This window comes from Mercenaria mercenaria, chromosome 3 (genome assembly GCF_021730395.1).
Source record: "Mercenaria mercenaria strain notata chromosome 3, MADL_Memer_1, whole genome shotgun sequence".
In the NCBI taxonomy this organism is placed as follows: Eukaryota; Metazoa; Mollusca; class Bivalvia; order Venerida; family Veneridae; genus Mercenaria; species Mercenaria mercenaria.
The window spans coordinates 47247656-47265057 of NC_069363.1; positions in this window are offsets into that span (position 1 = coordinate 47247656).

Consider the following 17402-nt stretch of genomic DNA (forward strand, 5'->3'; position numbering starts at 1 on the left):
AGGGTCGATTATGTAAGCAATCGTATGATCTGGAATCTATATATCAATACAGCTCATCAGAGTGAAAGAAACATGATTAAACCTGTTTTATATATTACGCTTTTCACAATTGGTAAGAGTTTGGTAGTGTCATGCAGTCGCAATCGAGATAACGTGTTCTAAAAATAGTTTACCTGTAACCCCAAAGTACAATGACTACATGTCTGTGTTAAATCTGTTTTACGGCTAGAAACTATGGTGGCTGATTTCTGCCAGTGTCGTTCTGTCGTTATGGCGCCCCCGCCATAACGAAAGAACGACGTTTTCCTCTTTTGGCGTTGTTTCGTTCCATCGTTCTGGCGCCCCCGCCAAAACGATATAACGAAAAATGCAACGCGACAGAACGAAAGAACGACACTTATAAACGGCGCCCTAAAAACCGTCGTCTTGGCGTTCTGTCGTTCTGGCGCCCACGCCACAACGACGGAACGAAACAACGCCAAATGTGAAAATATCGTTCTGGCGTTCTGGCGCGTTCCGGTAGAGCATGCGCAGTGTTGTCATGTTTCGGCAGAGTAACTCGGAGTTACTCCCCTTTAGTGGAGACCGCCATTTGGGTTGTTCCTAATCCCCATATCGTACCCGTACCGTACATTCATATTTGGCAACTTTCGATTTTCACGGAGTGTGGCGGACACATACGACGAAAAAATTCTATTTTTAGACATATTTAAGTGGCTGTTGTTATGGTCTTAGCCGATTGCATCATGTTTATGAAATGTATATAATTTAATGTCATTTTGAAAATTGTATCTTAAGGTTCATTATGTTTGCTGCTAATTGATGACTCAGTTTTTCGTCATAGTTCACAAAGGGAGTGGATATAACCACATGTTTTCTGATATTATTCTTTTCCATCAAAGCTAGAATGAATGCAATTTAATTTAAATAAAAAAATACTTACTTATGTTTAGAGTGAAAATATGGCAAAGATGTTTTAAGTATTTGACCGTATACATGTTTAACACTAGATAAAAACTTCCACCGTTTTTATCAGTATGTTCATTTTTTTCCAGATTTGAATAACGTGAGTATTATAGCTGGATATGCTAAGTCGCTGTTATTTTCAACTTAAGCTTGAAACATAACCGTGTGATATGAATGAAATGAAGTGTGAAATATGAAAGATAGGTGCCGTTTCCAAACTTGTATGGATTCCGTGAAAAAAGTGTATCTATCTATTTATGAAACAGTAGAAATGGGCTTAAGCAAAATACAAAACATATGACAACACTGCGCATGCTTTACCGGAACGCGCCATGACGCCAGAACGATATTTTCACATTTGGCGTTGTTTCGTTCCGTCGTTGTGGCGGGGGCGCCAGAACGACAGAACGCCAAGACGACGTTTATTAGGGCGCCGTTTATAAGTGTCGTTCTTTCGTTCTGTCGCGTTGTATTCTTCGTTATATCGTTTTGGCGGGGGCGCCAGAACGAGGGAACAAAACAACGCCAAAAGAGGAAAACGTCGTTCTTTCGTTATGGCGGGGGCGCCAGAACGACAGAACGAGACAACGCCAAAAGAGGAAAACGTCGTTCTTTCGTTATGGCGGGGGCGCCAGAACGACAGAACGACACTGGCAGAAATCAGCCATCATAAGAAAACACATAATGATAAAACTCACTGCCGCTCAAAACATGAACCACTACATCTTGACCGTGGGGAAATGGAGTAATACAAAACTGGCATAGGGTGACAGGTCAATCTCCGATTGAGTAAAGAAACATAAACACATTAAACTTGTATGCAATGCTATAATGTATGGTGGCTGATTTCTGCCAGTGTCGTTCTGGTGCCCCCGCCATAACGAAAGAACGACGTTTTTCTCTTTTGGCGTTGTCTCGTTCTGTCGTTCTGGCGTCCCCGCCATAACGAAAGAACGACGTTTTCCTTTTTTGGCGTTGTTTCGTTCCCTCGTTCTGGCGCCCCCGCCAAAACGATATAACGAATAATGCAACGCGACAGAACGAAAGAACGACACTTATAAACGGCGCCCTAAAAAACGTCGTCTTGGCGTTCTTTCGTTCTGGCGCCCCCGTCACAACGACGGAACGAAACAACGCCAAATGTGAAAATATCGTTCTGGCGTTCTGGCGCGTTCCGGTAGAGCATGCGCAGTGTGTGGCGGAAACATACGACGAAAAAAATCTATTTTTAGTCATATTTAAGGGGCTGTTGTTGTGGTCTTAGCCGATTTCATCATGATTATGATATGTATATAATTTAATGTCATTTTGAAAATTGTATCTTAAGGTTCATTATGTTTGCTGCTAATTGATGACCCAGTTTTTCGTCATATTTAAACATGTAGTTCACAAAGGGAGTGGATATAACCACATGTTTTCTGATATTATTCTTTTCCATCAAAGCTAGAATGAATGCATTAAATAAAAAAAAATATTTACTTGTGTTTAGAGTAAAAATATGGCTAAGATGTTTTAAGTATTTAACCGTATACATATTTAACACAGTATGTTTATTTTTTCCAAATTTGAATAACATGAGTATCATAGCTGGATATATATGCTAAGTCGCTGTTATTTTCAGCTTAAGCTTGAAACAAAGCCGGTTGATATGAATAAAATGAAGTGTGAAATATGAAAGATAGGTGCCGTTTCCAAACTTGTATGGATTCCGTGAAAAAGTGTATCTATCTATTTATGAAACAGTAAAAATGGGCTTAAGCAAAATACGAAAATTATGACAACACTGCGCATGCTCTACCGGAACACGCCATGACGCCAGAACGATATCTTCACATTTGGCGTTGTTTCGTTCCGTCGTTGTGGCGGGGGCGCCAGAACGAAAGAACGCCAAGACGACGTCTTTTAGGGCGCCGTTTATAAGTGTCGTTCTTTCGTTCTGTCACGTTGCATTCTTCGTTATATCGTTTTGGCGGGGGCGCCAGAACGAGGGAACGAAACAACGCCAAAAGAGGAAAACGTCGTTCTTTCGTTATGGCGGGGGCGCCAGAACGAAAGAACGAGACAACGCCAAAAGAGAAAAACGTCGTTCTTTCGTTATGGCGGGGGCGCCATAACGACAGAACGACACTGGCAGAAATCAGCCACCATAATAATGCTTTATATAATACTTTACTTCAATGAGAGAGATATATTTAAAGTTAGAAGATACATTTAAAATTTCTCAATCACCATAAAAAACTGTCCAATTCCAAAATTTCTAACTGCCCTTTTTACCCATTTGAATCGTCCGTATACAAAATAAAGCGTCGGCTTTTCATACCCTATCGGACTCGATCATTTTGAAAGGTGTGGTATTTCTTTGTGCTTATTACAAAATTCGTAATTAATAAAGAATAAGACATCAATTTCAAAGAAATATGTTTTCATGTACATGTTCAGAATATTACCGTTGTTCATCATTGTTGAATTTATGTGAAGTTGTTCTTTTCAATTAAAAATAAATGTTTTACACCCCCTCAAAATCTTGTATTTACCCAATTTTCCCACGGTCTTGTCGAGAAGCAGACAATCAAATTTAATAACATTACAGCATATAAGCATTCCTGCTGACTAGTCCGGACTACATAATAATCTACTCTACCTTTAGACGGCCGCGGAAAATATCAAAAACTTCTCATAAAATTGCATACTATCTATTTATAGATCAGAGTAAACTTCCAAACTCTAACCAATTTTGCAAAGCGTAGTATTCGAAGCAGTCGGACTTTTAATCAGGTCATTCTATCACGTTATGTATCAATTACTAGAAAATAGACCTTTTTTTTACACAAACTTTTCTTGCTCTGCTGTTTCACAGATGATTTGTTTTTAACGCGCATGCGCTCTTTACGTGTGGCAAAATAATGCTCAATGATAAGAAAACCTACATAAAATTATTATTATATTACGAATTGTTTTGCCTTCGTCAAGTATAATTGATTACACAGTATGCTTTGATAAAAGACATGTATATTATTAATTATATCTTACCTGAAAAGCCTGCCATATATCGATCTATCGGAAAATCGATAAATTTACCTATATAAACAAAGAAGGAAAAAATTACTTAAACTTAAGTAGAACAAGTAATTCGATGAATTGGTATCCCCCGCCGAAAGGCTTTGTTATGAGGAATGGCAATAAATATACCCGGAAAAAGTTAAGGATGTTACTAAGAAGCAAATAATTTCATTAGTCAAAATCAATTTAACAGAAAACAAATGTTTAAAGTGTACATAAAAATGTATGATACGTTGATCCTGACTAAAGAAATTATTTTTTATTGGCATATGCTTACTGTAATAAGCTTAGCTTTTAAAATTCATAAAAAGGAATGGAAATATATATGTGTAAATATATAAATATATGTCTATACATTTCTATATTTTTTTTTTTTTTTGGGGGGGGGGGGGGGGGGGGGGGGGGGGGGGGGGGGGTGTGTGTGAACGGGTGAGGAAACAAAACTTCACATGTTGATTTTAAAAAATTGATGAAAAATTGAAAATAGAAAAAATGGGGGAATGCATGATTGGTGGTGGACATGACTGGGTGTGGGAGCAAAGTGGGGGAATGGTACAACTTGCATGTTGATAAATATTCATGGAAATTTTTGAAAACAAAATCTAAAATAAGGATTTTCTTTTTTTAAGGGTGGGGGGGGGGGGCGGAGTGATGGAAAGGAATGAAAGAAATTTAGTGAAATTCTAACAAATGGTAGGTTTATTATTTGCAAATATGTGAATTTTTATACAATTAAAGGGCAATAACTCTGAAGTTACAAAATAAATCCAAATGAAATTGTGTATGTACAACCACATTATGGTGATCTAAATTCTGTTTAAGTTTCATAGTCAAATATGTCAGAAGTTATGATGCAGAAATTGCCATATTTATAGTACCCTATATAGTTAACACTAGAAACTTCTAAGGGCCATAGCTCTGGTGTTACTTGAGCAATCTGACTGAAACTGGACGGGCCGCAAAACCTGATAGTGGTGAATATGTATATGATGTTTTATTTAAATATTCCCAACCACTGTCTAGATATGGCTCCGGACGGACAGACGGACAACGCCAAAACTATATCCCTCCGACTTTCGTCCGGGGATAAAAAGTCCACAAATTAAAGTTTAATTTATTCCGGATATTATGAATATTTTTAAACAAATATTTTAATATTTGGTTGGTCCTTTTTGTCTTTAAATAGACTTATCTCAGTTCATAAAGACCCTGTAGGAAACGGGACAAAAACTGACTTTTTCAAATAAATGAGATATTTTCCGCAAATAATTAAAAAATCGATACCCCGAAAAATGTAGAAAAAAAATATTCCCTTTTTTTTATTAAGTGTAATTTGTTTTAAAATGATTAGTGGTTTGTTTGGTCCTTTTTGCATTTTGTTGTGTACAGAGAACATTTCTTCAAATATTCCGGCTTTTTTGCCGTTATCCGTAAGTAGTCGGAAGTTGTTACGGAAAATATTGTCGTCTGCTAGCCTGGCTTTGTCAGTACAGATTGTTATAGCTCAAAGACTATGGATTATAGGCAAATTATTGACAAAAAAAACAAAAAAAAAAACAAAAAAAAGAAGAACTGAGATTGTAATTAGACAAATTAAACGAATTAATTGTTGCTGTACAGACTTTCGTCTGATTATCACCTTTCCTTTTTGTACTGATTCCTTAACACACATTTTTAAGATCCTCAATTTATTATGTATTATTTCTATTATGGTCGTTAGAATGACAAAGTTCTTCAGGCACGAGATTTTTTTAATAAATTTAACTAATTTTGTCAATGAAAACAGTTTGTCAGTAATTGAGTTTTAAAGCATTCTTTGAAATATAGCGATGATAAAATTTTCAGATATCTAAAAAAAATATTTTTTGTCGAACGATCTAGAGACTTTTATTATTGCCGCGGCGGTCCGTGTCCGATTCCCGACCCGGTCATCTTTTTTTCTTCATATAGGATTTTTTATGTTCTTTAATTAGTGCATGTTTTTGGTAAAGTTTTTAACTATTGGTTTGAAAATTGCGTCATCTATTATTTGTTTTAGTCCCAAAATTGAACACAGCCAAACTAAGCATAAAATAATTTAATTGCAACAATGTTTTAAAATTACCCTTTGACTTTTATTGTGTATTACAATAGTGCCTAATGGTAAACAATATCCGGTCAGTATTGTTTCAAGCCGGTTCATAAAGATGTATTGTTATGGTTTAATGGTTTTTGCGTCGTATTATTATATATTTCACTTTCTTCTGTCTTTATAGAGTTCCCTTTCTCTCGGGAACTTTGTTTTATGATTTTACCCTTATTTCATTTATCGTATGACAGTAAGAAGAATCAGTGCAAATTTAGAATTCACAGTAATAAATCATCGCAATGAACCTGTTCATCTATGAATTTAGATTATACCATAAATCGTAAATAGAGTTGTTTCGTAAATATTTACTGAGTAAAGAGCCTGGCCCAAATTTCACGAAAAAAAGTTACGTAATTACTTAGTTAACTCTGCTATTCTAAAACTGAGCTATTGCTTAAGGTATTGCTATTTAATGTAGATTTTTTCCTGTTACAATGTGTTAATCGTTAAAGTATACTACGGTAGTAGTATTTGTCAGCAGTACTTATTCAAGTCACGCAAATATGATATTTCTAGTTAAGCACGTTTACAACACGTTCCATGAATAACTACAGTAGTGAAGAATTTCAAGCAAACTTGTTAGCTGTGGATTGGAATAGTGTTTTTACTTGTGACAATGCATCTGAAGCTTGGGAACAGTTTAAGAACATTTTTATGCCCGTTATTAACAATATTGCACCAGTTAAGCAACTGCGTATTAAACAAAGAACGGAGCCATGTATGGATGCTGATATATTAAGTGCAATAAACCAGAGAGATTTAGATTTTAAGCAGTATAGAAAATTCAGATGAAAACTATTGTTACAGTACTTTTGAATCTTTACGTAACAAAACACTATTATATTTGATTGATTCGGCAAAGAAAAAATTTTTTTACTGAGAGTCTTGAAGAAAATAAAAATGATTCCAAATCACTATGGGCTATCCTTAAAAATCTTGGCTTACCTTCTAAGAAGGGTAATCCTCTTCAAGTTCCAACATATGTCTGAATATTGATGGTAATATTTGTTTTGATAAGGAAAATATTGCTGACTCTTTCAATACATTCTATACTTCAGTTGCCTCAAAGCTTGTTGAAAAATTGCCGGCTAGAGTTAATAAAACTTTTGTGACAACATTTTATGCCAGTTTAAGGTGTTTTTGAATAACTACTCTTTTTCATTAGTTTCTGAAAATCAGGTATTGAAATACTTAACTCAGCTAGGTGCTAACAAAGCTACAGGTTTAGATGGTATACTTTCCCGTTTTGTAAAAGATGGACCTTCCATTACTGCTGAACCTCTTTCTCATGTCATAAATTTGTCCCTCATTGTAATATGCAGATGATTCTGGCATACTTGTTTCAGGTAAATGTAAGTCATTTGTAGGAAAATCTTTGAAAGATGACCTGCATCTTGCCAGTCAATGGCTGGTAGATAATAAGTTGTCACTTCGTTTAGGTAAAACTGAGTCAATCTTATTTGGATCTAAACATAGAATAAGGTCAAATCCAACTCTTGATATTGCATGTAATGATACAACTATTGAATGAACTTCTACTGTCACATATCTTGGTGCATTCCTTGATCAGACAATGTTGTCAACTGTTCATTCCACCAGGGTTTATCTGGCCTACGTTTTCTTGAACAAAAGTCAGCTCAAATTAATATAGTCTTGCGTGGTATATTAGTATACATAGCTGATTTTAAATATCACACCATTTATCATATGCTTGATCAATATCCTGTAGGGTTCTAAAACCTTGTTCTAAAGTATTTATTGTTCTATTAACATCAAATAAAATTTCATTGCTGTTCGAAAAAGAACTTTAAAACAATCTCTATCAAATTGAGCTTTTAATGAAAAAGCCTACTCCACCAGAACCAGTTCGAGGTACTACATGTATATTTTTACGGTTATAACCAAACCATTTGTAACCGTCCAAATGTAAAACATCATTGTTTAAAAGGTACGATTCAGCAATACCTAAAACGTTAAAATTATTGTCTAAAACACATGATGATCGTAAAGTATAATTATCAGAATTATTGTCAAAATTCCAACCCTTCACATTCCAAAATCCGATGTGAAGCTAGCGACGGTAATCATGATAGTCATGATAGTCCGTCCGCCGCCATTGTTCCGTCTGTCGCGTCCCCTTCCTGCAGCTCCACGACCGGCTCAATTACCAAAGTTACAACCACGACGAACAAGTAACCGTCGTCCCGGTCGCCGTGTCCGGTAGTACGCCTGTCTGTGGGACGACCCTCATCCCGTCTCGGCGAACGATCCCGAGATCCAGAATGACGGTTGTCACCCCTGGAATCTCGAACCCTCGATCCAAAACGACGGTTGTCATCCCGAGAATCACGATCACTTGGGCCATCACCACGTTCACTAGAGCCACGTGGGACAATTCGATAACCACATAATATCAGACCATGCGATTTAATGACACTGAGAATAGATCTGAAATTGTTAGCCTACACTCGATCTGCCTGAGCCTGATCATGCTGAATATATACACTAGAATATTGGCTGTTATTCTTCAATGACTTTTTCTCAAACAAGATTTTACGTTTATCTTCATTCTATTTCATTTTTGCAATAATAACACCCGATTTAGCATCACTTCTTGACTTTTTTCTTTCGGCACTTTCTCAAGCTACATCTCTAATTCGTAAGCCATTCTTGAAAAGTTTATCAATCTTGGATTTAACGTTCTCCTTTTCAGACTCGGGTAGATCACTTATGACAATGTTCAAGTTTTTGTCGTGTGTAGAACTATTTCCAGTGGAATTATTGACAGGACTGACAGAAGCAAGAGATTCAATCTTAGAATGCATTATATTAAAGTCCGCTTTCAGTTGGTCACGAATCGACTTCCTTATGGTATCAATTTTTGAATCAATGTTCTTGTTCATGCGGTTTACTGCTGTATTGATGCGTTTGTCCAAGACTTGTGATACTTTATTGGTTATTTTCTGTTCTAGCCCTTTGTATGAATTATCTTTTCACAAGTTTATAAAAATAGATAATTGCCGAAAATAACTTAATTTTTCAATTATCCCAAGCACTATATTTGTAAGTTTGTTTGTTTATTTTGGGTTTAACGCCGTTTTTCAACAGTATTTCAGTCATGTAACGGCGGGCGGTTAACCTAACCAGTGTTCCTGGATTCTGTACCATTACAAACCTGTTCTGCGCAAGTAATTGCCAACTTTCCCACATGAATCAGAGGTGGAGGACTAATGATTTCAGACACAATGTCGTTTATCAAATAGCCACGGAGAACATACGCCCCGCCCGAGGATCGAACTGGCGAAGGTCCAGTATTCAGAAGTTCCACTGTGTTCTTGAAAGATAAATTCATATAGATCTATTCTCAGTTTATCCAAACTGACCACCGAAGTCAAGATGAGGCGATAGTTTTGTAATGATATTGATACTCAATGTATTTTAGTTATCATAATATGGTTAGTAGCTTCAAAGTTTTCGTTTGCAAAATGTATCTTGATATGAATGAAGGCAGGGTTATGTACAGCAACGTATAATGACTTCTTTCTAAAATGTTCTGTGATAATTTGATGTAGCATGAAGCACATAAAGATAACTGAATATTGATGCATGAATCAATAACTGGTAATAGATTCTGTGACGCAAAGACAAATGTAAGAAAAAAACCCAGAAACAATCCGATAATATTTTCCTGTCTTTTACGTAGCAGTACCGTCTGCTATTTAGTAAAATCTATAGTGCAAATGTTGTAGTATAAATTTACAAAGGATATATCAATGCATAAAAGAATATTTAACAATTGCTAGATTATGTTAATTAACTCCTTGGGGCCGAAATGCGACAATTGGCGTTATATTTTCTACCCCTGTAGCGTCGATATCCGACTATACGCGCGTTATCAGGACTCCCCAGGAAGGCGACTGACGAGTATAGTCGCGGGACCGAGATCATGCTGATTATATCACGTACTTATTAATTTTGTTAATCCTGACAAAAGCAAAATTATTTTGCATACTGGCTTTTATTTCTTACATGTTATAATTATTATTTGTGCTAATAATTAGTTCCCTTGTTAAAATAAATGTTTGTAATTATGCGGTCATGTAAAGGAAATAAAAAAGACGAACCCCGCTGTGTTTCATTCATACTATGTTTCAAAAGAGTAAAATAATGTCGTCTGCCAGAGATCTTTCTTAAAACGAAGAAAATATTCATTATCATGCTAATATTCCGTCGTATGATGATTCCGACGATGAAATTTTAGAAATGAATGGTCGAGATATGTTACGATTTAGAAGGCTGAAATGTTCGTACACTTACATCGCAGACGATACAAGTGGATAAAATTAACACAACAAAACATTTTTCATAAAATGCAAAAAAAAAACAACAAAAAAAAAAAAAACAACGTGTAAATACTTCAAAGATGGATGTAAATATTACAAATTAACTTAACTATCTCAGCAGGTGTCACACAACGTTTGTGTACATGTTTAGAAATAGATTATACATCAAAATAAACCATCTATATTCACAAAAAGGTGTGTAAATTTCGAGAAATGCTGACGTAATTAGTCTGTTTTAATAATTTATTTCCATTTATTGGATTATTATAATATGTTAACATGTGAAAAAAAGTAAGAAAATATGAAATGTTCAAATATTTATTGAACGCAATAGGTGTGTTAAAATTGTGAATATTTCGAAGTGAAAATATTATTTATTTGGATATAAGTTACGGACGAAATTGGATATAAGAATATGTTTTCAAACTTCGAATATTTTGTAAGTTTATCTTGATTTACACCCTAGTTAATAATATTTTGCTGCATGATTTCAATCAAACGCATGCGAATTTGATTATGATAAGATCAGATATGTTCTTCGACGTCAGGTGGTAATTCTTATCTCGCCGCAGAAGGTATGTTACGATATCGGCCTTAGGGAGTTAACTGACAGCCCTAAAATACAACACATTTTGGTGTATAAAGAAACTACTATTTTATTGTTAACATATTTCATACCATATGCTGGAACAATTTCATTACCTTGGTTATTACAAATAAGGACTTTGTTTCATACAGGTCGTCAAGTTTATTTTCCAGTATTTTAAACACCCTCTTTTTATGACGTAGAGTTAAAAATTAGCCCGCTTTTTCCCCAAAAAGAAAAACTTTCTGACCTGAATAACGGAGTTGGTGTCCACAGCACAAAAGTTGTTTTATCTCATTAAACTATATCACTTTTCATGATTAAGTAGTTTTGAAAAAGCTTTGAAAAAGCTTATTCATGCTATTTTTAGGTGGAAGTAATCGTACTTTGCAGAACAATTAGTAACAAACGCGCTATCTTCTTGAAGAAGTTCTCCTTTAGTTTTTTAAAGAAAATTTCTGAAGATTTCCAGTTTTTTGTGGAGAAAAGGTTGACGACAAGTCATTGTTAACATATTCAGAGCACTTTTTGCACATTGTTTTCTAACAGTACTTTGAATTAATGTATGTTATGACAAGACTTCCTTTAAAAAACTGTATATAGGCAGCATAATAAATTTTTCATTATTAGTGAAAATGTTTGACAAATGTATTTGTTTCTCAAATATAATCTATAATTGCCTTAAAATTACAAATTTTTCGAAGGATGTAAGGAAAAGGACACCATTTTTACAATCTTCAGTATTGCCCTTCTTTCCAACCATACCTGCACCAGTAACTATATTTCCAAAAACAAAGAAATGGTTGAAGAACTAGGGCGAGATGGCCTTAAGCTGTGGAGATTGACGAGACAGCTGAACGATGAAGAAACAGGAAGAGGCTCAGTAACTTTGGAAGGGAATGATGACGGGTAAACAAGCGGAAAACACTTTTGTCTCTAACTAAAAATATGTTTCCAACATCCCAATCACGAGGAAACGGCAAAGGGAAGTCCGAAGAAAAAAATGGAAAGGTAGACAAGCCAAGTGACACCAGAATGCATGAAGCAGAGTCTTAAACTGCATAAACTACAGACAGCTCTTAGGCCGTTGAAGAAAAAGAAGTCTCCTGGACAAGATGGAGTCACAAATGAAATGCTGACCAATCCAGGCACTGCATCGATTTGCAAACTCCTGGAAATTTACAACTACAGCTGAACACAAGGACTGCTTTCACAGATATGGAAAGAGACAGTCATGATCCCCTTCCACAAGAAAGGGAAGGATCGAAAGAAGGCTGCAAGCTTTCGCTCAATCAGCCTAACCAGCTGTGTTGAAAAGACCAACGAGAGGATTGTGAATGTACGCCTGAAGTGGTACATGGAGACTAACAAACTATTCACAACGCAACAAACTGGCTTCAGACAATTCCGCCCCACTGAGGACCAGACCACTTATCTATCTGAATAGATAGAGGACGCCTTCCAAGAGCAGAAAGTCGTGCTTACAGCATGGATTGATCTGCAGAGGGCGTTTGACAAAGTCTGGATAGATGGACTCCTTGTCAAGCTGATGAGGACTGGAGTAGGAGGTCACATGCTGAGGTGGATTAAGTCATACCTCCACAACAGGAGAGCAAGAGTCAGTTTAGAACATGCCAGCAGTAGGAAGTTCCTGTTGCATCATGGTATCCCACAAGGCGGAGTCTTATCCCCTACACTTTTCTTGCTTTTCATCAATGATCTGTTGTCTGAACTACCGAAAGGAAAAAAGGCTGCTCTCTACGCTGACGATATGGTGTTATGGTGTAAGGAAGAACATGCCACTACAACCACATACAGGATGCAAGAAGCCATCAACAAGCTCTTAGCTTGGGCTGAAGATTGGTGTGTATCTATCAATACAGAGAAATCGTCCACCAAACTATTCTCCCTGTCGTCAAAGAAGAGGGCGGGTAAAATCAAGATGGGAAATACTTCGCTGATTGAAGCAGACAAGGCAAAATATCTTGGAGTGACCTTTGACAAACGGCTAACCTGGAAGCCACACATTAGTTAAGCAGAAGAGAAGGCCCGTAGAAAGCTTTCCATGATGTGCAAACTTGCTGAAATAACTTTGGGAGCAAATGAGCAAATACTCAAGACAGTATATCAGGGAACAGTGAGACCCCATTTAGAGTATAGCTCAACTGCCTGGTCCACTACTGCCAAAACTAACCAACAGGCTGTAGACAAGGTTCAGAACCAAGCATTGCAGATCATGACAGGTGCTACAAAGTCTACACCAATTTCCTTCATGGAGAAGCTTACAGGCACACAGCCGTTACAAGACAGAAGACATGCAAAGGTTCTGCTTCAAGCAGAGAAGTTCGGGTCTTTTCAAGACCATCCCATGAAAGGCAAGCTAGATGGTTACACAAAGAATCGGATCAAACGTAGCAGCTTCGTACATGAGGCAAAAAACCTTAACCGAGAGTTCAAAACTGAGCTGAGCATAACAACGACTCCTCTAGGTAGTGAAGACATTATAAACCCACTAGCGAATGATCTGTCCTCAGTGACTGTGAGACTTGCTGTTCCTCGTCTTGGCCGCGGGAAACAAGAGGATGAAGGCATTCGGAAGAGCCTCACAGTTGGTACGATCAATGAAGACTATCCTCCGGAATCATGGACTCATGTCTATACAGACGGATCAGCCACATGCGCCCTCAAAGATGGAGGAGCGGGAGTTTTCATTCAATACTCATGCGGCAAGAGAAAACACTACATGCAGCTACAGGAAAACGCTGCAGCAAACAAGACTGAAGTACTCATGAAGGCCGTCTCAATGGTTGAAGACTCGTCAGAGGAAAGCTCCTCTGTTGTCTATCTCACAGATGTACTGTCTGTCATGGAAGCTCTGATTAACAATAAAGCTCCGCAGGTAGCCATGAGAATGCAGAGCCTGAGTATGACCTGCAAAGTAGCACTTCAGTCCATCCCATTGTGGACTTGCAAGCAATAAAGAGGCAGACGAACTGGCTAAGCTAGGAGCTCAGTCAGAACAACCAACAAAACCTGTGAGTTACAAGGAGAAAGTCACCATCATCAAGGCATTAACGAGACCAAGGATGGAGGAAGATGCTTTTCATCTCATTGATCTGTCTGAACAAGTGATGATGGTCAGTCTCCGCTCAGGGCACAACAAGCTCAATGCTCACATGTACAAGAAATACAGAATGGCATCATTGACAACTTGTCCATGTGGTGAAAAAGGTCAGACTGCGGAGCATATAATTCAGAAATGTAAAAGGCATGACTAGGAGCAAGCTGCGACTTGGCCGATAAATACCTCAGTCTACCAGAAACTATATGGAGGCATTCAGGATCTGCGGCAAACCACAAGTTTCATCGAGGCTACTGGTCAGACAGTGTAGTCTCGGCCGACGGAGAAGAAGACCATAGTTTGTGTGTAAAAGTAAAAGTAAGAAAACGTTTCCAAACGAAAACATTCAACTTATACACAAACTTTTATCACTAGGGCATTGGGGTTGAAGGAATCATTTTTGGACGTGTTAAAGACAATTGATTACGTGTTTAACATCGCATAAGGACACTTTGTTTAGATGATAAATGTGCCATAATTCATTGATATCGTGGTCACATATCGATAAGCTCCTAGCAATGTTAACATCTCAGTATGTTAAAAAAAGTGCATAAGTTTTCACCAAATGCTAATGTGAAGTAAAGCTGTACCGTATCACATAATTCTACCAGTTAATTTGATGCACGATTGATGTCAAAACTTTATAAAGTAATGCCAATTTCATTGTTTACCTTATTTTGATTTAAATGTAGTCAAGGATACAATTTCCAAGCAAGTTCCTTTAATTAAGGTATAAAAAGAGTGTTCAAAAAGTATTGTATATTGTAATGACACGCCATTTCCATGAGGAATTTCACGTCGATGTTTGTACAGCTGATTACCTTTTTTCAATATCTACACAATGGTATATACATGTATCCATTCACTAAGCTTTTACAAAGTAATCGCTATTTCAATTTGGACAGTCGTTGACAACTGTAGCAAAAATGGTTGGAAATGGAATAACAAACTCTGAAGAAATTCGGTCATATATATAAATGTTCGCAGTAATCTCAGTTGTTCTTTGAAAGAGCTTTCTGCCGAAATAACCAGTGTTTATGGATTTGGTAAGGTGTCTTATGAGACTGTTCGTAGGTTAAAAAAGAAATTTGATTATGTTGTAGAGTCTGTTGAAAATGCCCCAAAATCAGGTCGGCCAAAGACAGCAACGTGTGACCAAAACGTTTTTAAAATCACAGAAATTCTTCAAAATGACGTTTGATATACTGTACGCGATATTGCACGCATTGTTGGCCTTTCACTATTAACAGTTCATTATACTTTAAAATAATTCTTAGTTAGAAAGATTTCTTCTAGGTGGGTACCTCATCTCTTGACTGACGACTAAAAAGGTTACGTGTTGAAACTGCAAAATGGTTGCCAAAGGTTTTTGCAAATGTTGTTACAGGTGATGAAAACTGGTGCATTATTTTGAACCTGTCAGGAAGGCTAGGAACAAAATAAGGGCATTCAAACATGGCCAAAGACCAATAATTGCCAAACTCACTTTGAGTGCAAAGAAAGTTGTGTATGCCATATTCTTCTCCAGCGAAGATATTGCAGTACAAATTCCAGTAAAAAGGGTAGAAATGTGACTGGTAGGTACTACCGTTACGTTATCCTGAAAAAAAAATAAAGAAGTACTACAATAACAGTCACAGGTTTCAAAATTGTCCGACTGTTGCATGACAACGCTCCAGCGCACACCTTTAGAACAGTTACACAGTTTTGTAAGTCGGAGATAGTTACTGTGCTACCACATCTACCTTACTAGTATTCCCTAGATCTGCCGCCATGCGACGTCTTTCTGTTTACCAAACTGAAAAACTTCCTTTCTGGTCGTAGATACCGATCGCGACCAGCTCTCGGTTGTGCTGTCCATTAGTACCTCTGTGGTATACAATGATGCTTTCCGGAAATGGATCCATAGACTAAAATTATGCATTTCTCACCACGTGGAATATATTTAGGGTTTGAAGTGACAACATGCACGTTTCCGTCAGTATTAAAGGTTTCAGACCACAATACACCATACTTTTTGAACACTCCTCGTAAGTTCCTTCAAATTTTGATTAAGCAAGGTAATGCAAACTTAAAATTTCAGAATTAAAACGAAAATTTAGTGTCATTTCTTTATTCCTTTATTCACATGCATGTAATTCAATACTAGTATTTATCATATGGTTTTCAAAGCTGTTTCGTCAACTGTTTTATAATACCTCACCTATTTACAATAACATTGTGAGCACAACTCCACTAACCCCAAAATGATATTTCAATTTTTGTGTTTCTAAAAATTGGTTCTGAGTATCCCTTCAAATCCCAGTCATATTAGCTTATCAATGTCCCAATTATTAGTTTTTATTTTATTTTAGTTTCTTGTGTAATTTCTTGTTGTGACTTAGTATCCTGTTCAACCCCATACTACCATTTAACCTATCCCTTACCAACCAGAACTTACTACCTTAACCATTTTGTCTCTTGGAATCACGTCACCATTGCCTACATTACCCAAACTCCACACCGCATCCCAACACCCTCAACCCCATTCAAAAACGTCTCTGCTTTTTCTTGATATTGTCTCTTCGTATCTTACATCCCACTCAAATGATAATTCTTGTCATCGCCTATTATTGTCCAGTCGCCTCCTAACCAGTCCTCGTGTCAAGATTATAAATTTTTTGAATTATCCTGCATTGAGAAATACTTCATAGCAAACATCAGGGCCCGTATTCATAAAGATTCTTAGATAGAAATATCTCTTAGAAGTCAACATTTTCTAAGTTTTTCTCATTTTTGGCTTAAAATATGCCTTAGAAACACTTTTGCCTAAGAATTGTTCTAAGAACAAAATTTGGCTTAGAAATTATCTTAAGTAGGTGATTTTTCTCTTAAAATTTAAGACAGGTGGCCATTTTTCTTAACTTTTAAGAATTGTCTTAGAAAAGTAAAAATAGAATGGACGCCAATGACAGCAATTATCAGATTTTCATGGATTGCATATTTACTCTATAGACTTATTAGAATATTAAGCTTAATTTAACCTGTGACAGGCTTTCCTAATTTCTTATTAAATATAGACATAGACATGAGACTAAGAAAAAATTATTCTTATACTTTTTTCTCGCTAAGATTTTTCTAAGTCACTTTATGAATAAGAACTTAAAAATATCTCTTAACTAAGTCTAAAAAATTAAGATAAGAAATATCTTAGAGGTG